The sequence below is a fragment of the Sturnus vulgaris genome, chromosome 12 (assembly GCF_052056855.1).
Source record: "Sturnus vulgaris isolate bStuVul1 chromosome 12, bStuVul1.hap1, whole genome shotgun sequence".
NCBI classification, from domain to species: Eukaryota; Metazoa; Chordata; class Aves; order Passeriformes; family Sturnidae; genus Sturnus; species Sturnus vulgaris.
The window spans coordinates 10,714,171-10,725,506 of NC_142254.1; the positions used below are offsets into that span (position 1 = coordinate 10,714,171).

Consider the following 11,336-nt stretch of genomic DNA (forward strand, 5'->3'; position numbering starts at 1 on the left):
TCATACAAACGCACAAACTGCCACACAGCAGCATAACGAAACAAACAGAGCTCCCCGATTTAAACTGTATGGGAACATGTGACTTTGAATATATTCACAGGGAAAATGATGTGAGCAAAGCCCCTCACCTTGCAGAGTTGTTAACAGCTCCAGAAGCTACCTGGAGAAAGTGCTGTGTTCCTTGTTCATGCTGCAGGCTGCAGAGGCACGCACTGAGCAGCCGAAAATCTCAGCAAGGGTTTGTTTCGTGTGGCACTGCGGCTCTTCACCTGCATCCTAGGTCCCGACCAGGCTTTTAGAGCACATCAGCAAAGACAGGGAGAGTTGCTCCAACACAGCAATCTGTGCACTCAGCTGCTCTCTGCTTTCCAAAGTCACATAGGGTGGCTCCTGAGAAGGATCAAAGCAGTCACTGTGGCAACAGCGGAATCTCAGCAGCACATTCAATTGAATGAGAACTTGATTGCTCTCTCCAGCTACCTGAAGGTCGTAGTCAGGTGAGGGGAGGTCTCTTATTCTCTCTCCTCAGTAACAAGCAATAGAACAAGAGGGAATGGCCTCAAGTTGTGCCAGAGAAGGTTTAGATTGGAGATTAGGAAAAGTTTGTAAGTCTGGAGTGTTGTAAAGCATTGGAACAGGCTGTCCAGGGAAGTGGTGGAGTCACCATCCCCGGAGAGCTTTAAGACATGTAGATGTGGCATTGGGGAGCATGGGCTGGTGGTGGGCTTGGCAGTGCTGGGGAAATGGTTGGACTCTATGATCTTAGAGGTGATTTCCCACCCAAATGATTCAATGGGTTATTTGAGCCCTGACCTCAATACCTCTGCAGCAACTTCCATGGATAACCGAAGTACAGGAAAGCACAGCAACTGATTTCCTCTGTTAGGGTTTTTCTTGCAAAATTTTATTCCTTAGAGAAGGATAAAGGACGCGTGTCCTTGTTTTGAATATAGAGGACCTCTCCCTCTATAGGCTACAACGGGTTACAAGACACACACGTGGTAAATCCTAAGGCAGAACACATCACTGTAGTTCTGTGGGAACCAAGAACATTAAAAAATGCATGTGTTCTAAATCTGTGGTACACGAGACATCTGAAGAAATGCATTTATTAAAAAAAAACAACAAAACAATCCTAATTACCTTATGAAGCAGTGCTGCTGAGAAAATAAAGATACCATAAAAATGTATAAAACCTGCTAAAATGATGATTACTTGAAACAACAGTAGGATTTCAGGGTGGTGATATAAAATGTCAGAAGTTTTGATGGAAATAAAAATTAACACTGTGTAAAAGCCATCTCCAAAATTGATGAGACACTGACATGTTTAAGAAAATTAAGCCTAAAACAAACAAAAAAAACCATTTAATTCGGTATATTTATGTAACCTATTTGCTTTTTAAATTCTAAAAGGATTCGTCCAAACATTAAGTGCTCATGAGTTTTAATGTCCTTTTGAGCAGCAGAATAACCAGTCACATGATCCTATTTTTGGTGATTCATGTGATTTATGATTCTAAGCTTGTGCTCTCAACGTATGGCACTGCCATTCACACTATCCAGAGCTGAGAGCACTTCACAGTGTTACACTGGTGTTGATAGCTTTATTAAGGAAGTACTACCACTAGTTGGCTAATTCTAATGAAAGGGTGAAGGACAACTTTTTTTCCATTGAAGTACCTGCCTATTTCTTTATGGCGGCTAGAGGAGCAGAAACATAAATGTTTTGATTTAGAAGTCATTAAGATTAAAAAAACCCTAACACAACAGCTATATTTATTTTTAGAAGTTTTTTCTCAATTGCTAGTGAAAGAGAAGTTAGAAAGAAAAAAATCTATAGGGCTGGCTCAAAGAAGAGAGTAAAATCAGAAAGTTTAGCATAAATATTAACAATAATCTTCTGAATAGTCTGAGGGGAAGATTGATGTTTTTGTGATGAAGGAATTGAGAGATAGTGAGAAAGATAAAGCTAAAACATTGAAGTAGCTTGCTTAAAGGCTTCTCTTCTAAACTAGTGTTGAGTAAAAACCTACCTTATTCTTGTAGCTACAGAATCTCAGTAGAGAAACTATTTAGATATTCTGAAATCAATTAATGAATCATAAAATCTAATTAAGCATATAAGATATACAACAAATCTGACACTTGATATAATGACAAAATTTGTCTTAAATGATATCCTAATCACAGAAGCAACAGGTTGGAGAGAATCAGTATACCCCTAGTTCCCTGCTAGCAAGGAATGGAAGACTTAAGGTGAGATTTCTGGTTGCCTCTGTGCCTATAGTCCTCACAGGCACAATATATAATTGTAAATAACCACGACTGAGAATTTTCTTGTTTTCCTGGAATTCTTAATTTCGTCTTTAGGTCAACTCAAAAGAGTTACGGAACAGTTCACCTAAAGTGCTTTTTTCCTTTTTCTTTTTTTTTTCCCCTCTACTTATTTGCCACAGTAGATAAGGCTGTAGGCAAAACCCAATAAGGTTTCTCATTTCAGCTGTGCTAGAAACTCTCTCCTCGAGCTTTTGCTCTGTTGTCCTACTAGAGGGAAACGAGTCCTGTAACAGCTTTGCAGCTTGACACTTCAGAAAGAAATGTTATTTCAGATAATATCGAAGTGTCTTTGGCAATGGCTACTTCTACATTTTGATCTTGAAATCAATACTTGTGGTTTAACGCACTTCATCTCAAAATATTATGCAAAAGAAAAGGCTTAGAGTTAACTTTGTGGCAATGTATGTGCCCTGCTGGCACGTTCAAGAAATGCGTTCTAAAGTAGCTCGATACAGTGTACCTAAGGCTACACTCGTCCTGCCTGGCATCCACCTTTGCCATTAACAGACGGAAATTCCCCTTGCTCTCTCCCTGCAAGCCCTTGGCTTTCAATGGGAGACCTGGTGATGCCACCGCTGGGTCAGACGAACTGAGCTGCCAGCCCACGGGCGCTGTCTGGAGAGAGAGCCTTGGCTGACGAGTCATCCCCAGCGCCGGTGTCGAACGCGCCCCCGTGATTTCCTAGAGCGAGGGCGGCATTCCCACTGCCGGGCGCGCTCCTCCGGAGGCACGGCCGGGGCGCCCAGAGCGGCTGCGTGAGCGCCTCGCGAAACCGCGCCGGAGCGCCAAGTTTCCCTTTCCCAGGGAAAACCCCCGCTCCCCCCGCCCCCCGCCGCCGCCGCCGCCCGGGGCCAGCCCCGCATCCCGGCCCGGCCTCCGCCGGAGCCTCCGGAGTAACCGCGCCCGGGATTGGCTTCTCCCGGCGCAGGGGCCATATTGGATGTGCCCAGCCCGCCGCACGCCCCGCTCCATCGGCTCCGCGCCGCCCGCCCCCGCCCCGCCAGGGCCGCCCCTCCCGCGGGGGCTGCGGCGGGAGGGCGAAGGTGTCTCGGGAAGGAAATTCGCACGCTCCCGGGTCCCCTCTCCGCCCCCCGCGCATCCCCGCCCCGCGCACGCCCCTTCCCGCGCCCCGTCCCCGCTCCGCCCGCCTCTTCCTCCCCTCACGCCGCTCCCTCCCTCCCTCCCTCGCCGAGCCGCCGTGTCAGCGCGCGGCGGCGGCCCCCGCGCGGGCGGCCAATCAGCGCGGGGGTGACAAATATGCAAATGCGCCCCCCAGCCCGTCCCCGCGGGTTCGCTGGGGCCGGTGGGGTCGCGGCGCGGAGCGAGTGAAACTTCGCCCCCCCTGCTCCCCCCCCCCCCCCCCCCGCGCGGGGCCCCTCCCGCGCAGCGCCCGCGGGGAGGAGCGGGGAGAGGCGCGGGGACAGCGCCGAGCACCGCCCGCGCCGGCCGCACCGCCCGCCGGCCTGCGACACCGCACGGTGAGTGCCGCCCTCGCCCGCCGGCTCCCGGGGGGGGGGGGGACACGGGGGGAATCCCCGCGGGGGGGAGGGGAAGCCGCCGCGCCCGCCCGCGGTCGCCCCGGCGCGGAGCTGTCACAGGCGCGGGGCATCGCCGCCTCCTGCCGGGCAGCGGCGGCGGCTCCGTAATGGCGAACCGGGCGGTGAGTACGTGCGGAGGGACGGGCAGGCCGCGCTCCAGGTGCCGGAGACACCGGGCGGCCCCGCCGGCCCTGCCACCCCTGCTGCCGCCGGGGTCGGCGCGGCGCGGCCTGCTCGGCACCCGGGCTCTCCCCGCCGCCGCCCCCGCCCGCTTCCGCCCCTCGCCGACACCGCCGGGCGCGGGGCTCCGCGCCGGCCCCTCGCACCTCGCCGCCGGAGGTGGGAGGAGGAAGGGGGGCGGCGGCGAGGCGAGGCTTTTCCCGGGGGCGGCGCGGGTAGAGCGGGCAGGATGGAGGCGGCGGGGGCGCCCGGGGATACGGTCTCCGCCACCCGCGGCCCCGCCACGGCGCTCAGGGGTGGCCGGGGGTGGGGTGAAGTTTAAGGGGAGGAACTGGGCCTTCCCGGGGTCGCGGGGTGGGGGAGAGCCTGAACATCCTGCTCTCTTACAGGTAAGAAGATGGCAGGGCGAAGGGAAGAGGGCTGGTCTCCTCGGGGAAGTCGGAGGAAAAGGCTGCATGTCCCTCTCCCCCACCGAGGGGGTGGCAGTGGGAGAAAAGGGTTGGGTGGAGGAAGGCAGGGAGGGCAAGAATGTCCCCGGCCACCTTGTGTCGTTTAGGAAGGGAGTGCGAGGCAGGGAAGGGATGCAGAGCCTCCCAGGCAGAACAGTGGGCATGGCAGACCTGGCTTCTCACCGCACAAGATAATAGAGGTGGGTAGAGGGACGAATTAAAATAAATTCCCAGGGCAGGAGAAGCAGTGAGAAAAAGAGGAGCTGAATTTGGCAGCTCGCTGACTTGGATTGACCACAGCATGATCGTGGGAGCAGGGGAAGGGAAGGTGACAGGGGAGGGTTGACACTGGGTGAGGTGTGTCTGGGAGAGATGGAGATGATGGGCATGCAGCCTGCTGTCCTTCTGGGCTGCGAGATTTCTGGGGTGAGGAGAGCCAGTGGTGCATGGCCACAGGTTCCCACTGCATGGGTGGAGACTTAAAAGGGAATTTGGCTATCAAAGTGCAGGGTTAGAATTTAATGTCTGGCGTTACTAGGTAGGGGCTGCAAGCTAACCTGTTCCGGGGATGATGAGAGGATTTCAAGGCCAGCTCAGTGATGTTGGTAGATGGCACTGGGTGGATAGGTGGCATGCATCTTTATTCTACTGAAGAGGAGAAATTATCACATTTCTCACTGAGGCTTAGCACACTGGAAGGCTAAAACCTCTTCATGCCTTCTTTACGCACAATTTTTTGTGAACAGGGATAAAAAACAGAAAAGGATTCTGAATTCTCTCATTTTGGCTGGATAGCTTTGACAACAAAGTTGAAGCACACACTTGCAGTTTGTAAGAAATTGTTTCCTCTCCTTACGGTTGTATCATAAGTGCCTTGCATCTTTAGCAGCTGAGAACTGCCTTCAGTTCATGAAAGCCATTTAACTTCATCAGTGTGAGAAAATACAGCTCCATTATGTAGAAGAGAGCTGAACACCAGTGTTACAATCCGTGCTCATGGGGGACAAAGTACCAATTTATGTGACAGGATAGGGTTTCTAGCTCTCTTGTGTATTTTTTGGGACTTTAAGAAGTAGCCTTAAAAAGTAACCCTCCTCTCTCAGCAGAACTAGGCTCCTCCTGAGAGCTCGCTTGCAACTGTTTTTAAACCTGGATCATTCGACACCATCAAGTTCCCAGTTGGCAGGTGTGAGGCAAAAATAATTTTTTTACCTTGTTTTACATTTAATCGTTTGTCTGCAGTTATACATATGTTTATTATTTATGGCGGAATATTAATATTTAGTTATTTTTGAGCAAAATCTGGATTTCTATCCTGGCTCTGAATTTTAATTTGTTGTTGCACAGATCAACTTTTTGTTGGTTTCACAAGATAAATATTTTTAAATCAATAATTATTCCTATCTCAGCCTTTGTGAACTGTTAAAGAAAGAGTAGAAATTAATAGCTTTTGGGTTTACTAGTTTCTACACAGCTTCAACACCTTGTACCTGTAACTAATAATGACTTTTTCATTCTTCGTACTTCTGTCAGATGAGGCTTCCAAAGTGCCATGGACTTCACTGCCCAGGTTGTGTAAACCAAAGAGCAGAATTTAATATACATGTTTTTGAATGTTAACCAGTTCAGGGATCAGTGTGCCAGGCCCCTTGCCCATAACTCATGGGCACATGGAGAAGCTGATGAGAAGCAAGGTAGGATATGAACTTCAGGTACCAACAGTTCTGTGCTTTAGGGCCATTGTGGACTCTCTTAACCTTAAAGGAGCTTTTTTTTCTTTTCCTGTTAGTAAGTAAGCTGCATCAATTTACTTTGCATTTATAAGGTGGTAAGGGCAGGCACCTAAGTAGTTACAGTGCATCTGTGGTGGTTTACTTTGTGCTAACTTGCTTATTTGTATTTAACCAAATTGTTCTATTTATACAACTTGATGCTGATTTTCATGGTGAAGCTATACTAATTCATGCCACTCAGAGTAAGGCTATCATTTTTACTGTAAAAAGAAGTGAGATTCAAAGTTTTAGACTTCTTCCAAGTATTTTGAGGAGTCTCAGCACCTTCTCATTTCACATGAGCTGCTCGTGCTAAATGCTCCTGAAGATTAGTCCAAGAATTCAGTTACGCAAAAATGTTGATGAAAGCAGAGCATGGTTTTTAAAAAGTATTCTTAGTGGTGTTATCTAAAAGATGTATGACATGAACCACTACTGAGAGACTACAGAGACCCCAAACCAGACAATTTTCATTTGTTTCCTTTTATGGGTGAGATAAGTTAATGATGCAGGCAGATTAAACTCAAAAGATTGACACGCTGCTTTAAAATTGCCTTTTTTTGAAACTTATGAAGTAAGTAGATGCACATTTGTTCTCACTTGGTTTATAGGGTTAGTTTTAAGGTGTTGGGGTTTTTTGGGGTTTTTTTTTGTATCTTACAATAAAAATATTCCCTATATTTATATGTATCCTTCAGACACTTCAAAAGTACAGGTAAGCTGGATAATTACATATTTTATGGGTTCAGATTCCTTACAGTGCATTTTTTCTTTTGTATCAGTCTTGTAGAAAGAAGTGCCCAAGTACCTGCATCATCATATTTCCATGATAATTTTCATTTAGCAATTTAGGATGGAGTCAAATGGCATATCCTATTCATCACTGGATAGCAGTATTCTTTCTTTCCACCATTATATATGAACTGAATTCTCACTAATGCTTGGTACTTGTGTTTATAAATCATCCAGGTGAAACATTTCTGTATTTAACTGAAGTCTGGTAGCCCATCACACCCAGATTCTTTCCTAAGCCTAATTTTGTCAATACTTTGTTCTTTCACCAGCCTATCTAGAGTTGTCCTTTTAATGGTCTTGGCTCTATCAAACTATGGAGCTGTGAACTTAATGAAGACTTTGAAATCTCACACTTACTTGGGCTCTCATTCTGTTTCCCAGTGCTCTTCCTGTAGTCAGAAGTGGGGCCTCAGGAATGTGGGGTAATCGAGTGAGTATATGGGAATGGGTGATGGAGAAACCAGCTGTTTATTTAGTCAGACCTTCAAGAATTGATAGTTAACATTATTATATTGTTGAAGTATTCTCTTTCTCCTTCAGCAAAATAAATTGTCATGCTAAGAAGTGATTATTTTGCTGATGAAACAGCAACTGAAAAGTATTTGCAACTTTTGCTTTGACTGAAGGAGCAGCAAGATTCCCATATTTAATCTAACCAGTTCATAAGTGTGAGAGTTAGCTGAACACACAACTTTGTTATTTATATAACAGTAATACAGAATGGAGAGATCGTTTTTAAGCAGTATTTTTTTCTACAAGTGTTACAAGAAAAAAGTATAACATGGTTACAATGACTATATTTTTAAGTAACTGCAGTGTTGAAAACTTGCACAAGACCAATTCTAAATATTTTTTAACAGTGTGGGTAATGAAGATTTATCTTGACTTCAGAAACATGAAGGAGTACTTTCAAAATGTGTATGTAATAAAATTCAGCAGTATACTCTGCCACCTCTTAGAGTGAGCTTTAGTGATCAAGGCTACTTTTGGAAGCACCTAGGATTCAAGTTCTACTTTCACTGCTGACTTTACATTACATTCACTTTCTAAGCTGCAAGAAAAATGTTACAAGGTAGGAAGCATTTTTTTTAAAAGTCAGAATTCAGCAGAAATTCATTGGTAAGATATGGCATCTGTCAGTGAGCAGATGTGTTGAAATGTTCAACTTCATTCATACAGATTATCCAGGCACTGCCAAATATTAATGTCTAGGCTGGCAGTGTACATGCATCTTTCTCTTTGTAAGTGACATATTTCTGTTTTAATCTTAAATCAACAGTTAGAATTTGCAGGAAGATGGAAAAATGTTCCCATCCTTTCTCTGGAGACAAATAGTAATTTTGACTTTGTTCTTTATCTTAGTCATATTACAAAATGTAACTGGTTACCACATTGTTTCCATCTGCAGTGTTTTCTTGGGCACTTTTCCTTGTACCGTGTGAGCAGTATTAAAAGGTTTGTTTGCTCTTTTATGTTGGTCACTAAAATTCAGGAATTCCTCCAAAATCTGTTCTGTAAATGGCTTTTGAAGAGAAATGGTTTTATTACATTTGATACATAACACCCTAGTGAAGAAACTTCTTAGCTTCAGAAAAACTTCATTTGTGAAATGCCATGAAAGTCTGCCCAACAGATATTCCATATGTTATCAGAAATCCAAGAATTCAATACAATATATTTGTGTTTTCAATTACCCTGTAGTAAAGTTACTGTACTTATGGCTTCCACCTACATGACAGTGTTAGGTAAGACAATGGGCTTGAGTCCTTGTAATACAATGTTGCTTGTTTCAGCATGTAGTTCTTCTACGTTTTTTTTTTTTTTTTTTTTGCTGTTTTTCAGAAGCTAAACCTAAATTTAGCTTCAGAAGCAGGTTTTTAGGTAAGTTTGTAAGAATTAATTCATCAATACTCTTGATAAAGAGATGAGTATTGTCCCAGTTAAGAGGGGAAGTTTTTTCTGACTGTCAGACTCTTGTGACAGAGTATTGATGTTACAGTAAAAGTTGTCTGGAGTCTATCTGTTGATGCAGATTAATTCAGGAACATGTCCTGACTATGCTGGAAACAATGAGACAAGATGAGAAATGATATTTCACTTGAGTTACTAGTTTTAATTGATTTCCTAATTTAAGAACAGTGTACTGAACAAATTGTGAACTCGGAGTGTATTGCTTAACATGTGCCTGGGAGGAACTCTTTTAAGAAACTTTCATATCACATCTCATTAGAAATACTTAAAAACCCTAAAAACAAAACAATAGAAAACTTGTATGCAGTCTCCCTCTGAAAGGGGCAGACCTGTGATACAGATGAAACTCCTTATGCCAGTAAATGTAGTGTGGAGGGGGATGTCTGAACCTGTTTTGTTCAGTAAAATACTGCTATATCCTAATCTGGCAGTGCCAAGACTTGAAATTGTGCATTTTTTTTCCCAATGCAGACTTCTGTCAATGTCAAGCCTTCACAGTTGTCTGTACTCATCAGTCAGGATCCATAGGCATCTGTAAAACAGGCACAACTCTTTGCATTGTTCTAGTTGGTACTTCCAGGTTATAAACTTGCACTAGTTCACAAAGATGCTTATCATGGTAGAACATGAGAATTATTGGAAGATACTGTATTATCAGATTGTGATTTGAAAGAGGGCTGTGCTATGAAGGCTTCTGTCTCTGATGTTTTGTAATGAAATCTTGGTTTAGGCCACATGTGAAAGTAAGAAGGTTTTTTTTCTGATTTTTAATGCAAATGTTTCTCTAAATCTTAAAATGGCCTAAATGTTCCTGAGGAAAAACACAAGAATTCAGAAACATATTTTTTGTAGGTCTAATTCAAGGTGTAATGCTAAAATCGATGACAAAACAATAGCCTGTAATGTTTACATGTGAAATCTCAGCAGCACCAGAGGACTGTCTTTTTAAACTTACAAGAAAGTTTGTGTAACTCTAGTGATCAAAACTGCAAGCTATAAATATATTACACTGAGTACGTTACTGTGTTTTGACAACAGAACTTGCAACAAAGAGATTTGTTCTGTACAGATACACTAAAAAGAGAAAAATTTTGAGTGTAGTGGTATTCAAACCCGAAGAACAAAACATGGCAAGTTTTTGTTATCTGTATTAGAAATAGAAGGAATTCACTGAAGTCCTGACGTTTATGAAAATCTCCACAGGTAGACTTTAAAGAAACAAAATTGCAATACTTTAAGAGCAGTAGTGGTTGCTAATATGGATTCCTTCAGTAGTCTGGTGGCCAAACACATTACATTCTTAACAACTACTTTCACTAAGATAAACTGACTTGGGGGTAAACTGTGTTTTTTGAAATAAGGTATTCCAAACTCTTGGTATCATCTAGATTTCTATCAATAGCAGCAGATGAACATGTTGTTATTCTCTGTATTATTATTGTCCCTTTATTGCAATTAACGTCCACAAGATATAAATGACAAAATAGAAGGTGTATATACACTTCTGCCATCTTAATGCAAAGTCTAATGGGTTTGGTAAACAAACAAGAGGAAGGGTTAAAACTAAATTGGGAGGCTGTATGCTGAAGCAGCAGAGGCACACCTACATGTTCTATTCTGCAGGTGTGCTTTGAGGGCAATAACCTTTGGCAGAAAGGTGAAGAAGTTAGTTGAAAATAATGTCTTCAACTGGTGCTGTTAAATTTTCTAAGGTATTTGCCAAGACTAAAGAGATAAAAGCACACAAAATGAAACTGTTTAATTAAAATTTACGTGATGTTTTAAAAAATAGAAATTTGAGTAGCTATTCTCAACTAATTGAAATGAATCATTAGTTTCCTGTTAGAAAATGCATATAAAAATCTCTGGTTTAGTCCATAATAAGAATCACAGACTCACAGAGTGGGTCAGGTTGGAAAGGACCACAGTGGGATCACCTGGTTCAACCTCCCTGCTCCAGCAGAATTCCCCAGAGCACAGGGACAGGGCTGTGTCCAGACAGCTCTGCAATGTCCCAGCCAGGGAGGCTCCCCAGCCTCTGGCCAGTCTGTTCAGAGCTCGGGCACTGCACAGCAAAGCAGTCCCTGCTCATGTCCAGGTGGAACTTCCTGGGCATCATTCCTGCCCTTCCTCTTGTCCCATTGCTGGGCACCAGGAGCAGAGCCTGGTCCATCCTCTGGCACCTCCTGCAGATATTTAGAGAAATAGCCAAAACACTGTTGTTCATGGTTTTGGGGTTTTTTTGTTTTAGTAAGAGTAATGCTTTAGAAATTCATCAATAATTTCACCAAG

At 44.3% G+C, this 11,336-nt stretch overlaps 1 long non-coding RNA gene across 1 annotated transcript in view; it reads right to left on the reverse strand.

Annotated features, from left to right (window-relative positions):
* Positions 1-7,522: 7,522 nt before the first annotated feature.
* The window catches only part of LOC148222366 (uncharacterized), a 30,393-nt gene continuing 26,579 nt past the window's right edge, over positions 7,523-11,336 (reverse strand). Inside the window, exon 3 of the long non-coding RNA XR_015806256.1 lies at positions 7,523-9,576. This is a non-coding gene — a long non-coding RNA (uncharacterized LOC148222366). The remainder of the gene's footprint in view (positions 9,577-11,336) is intronic.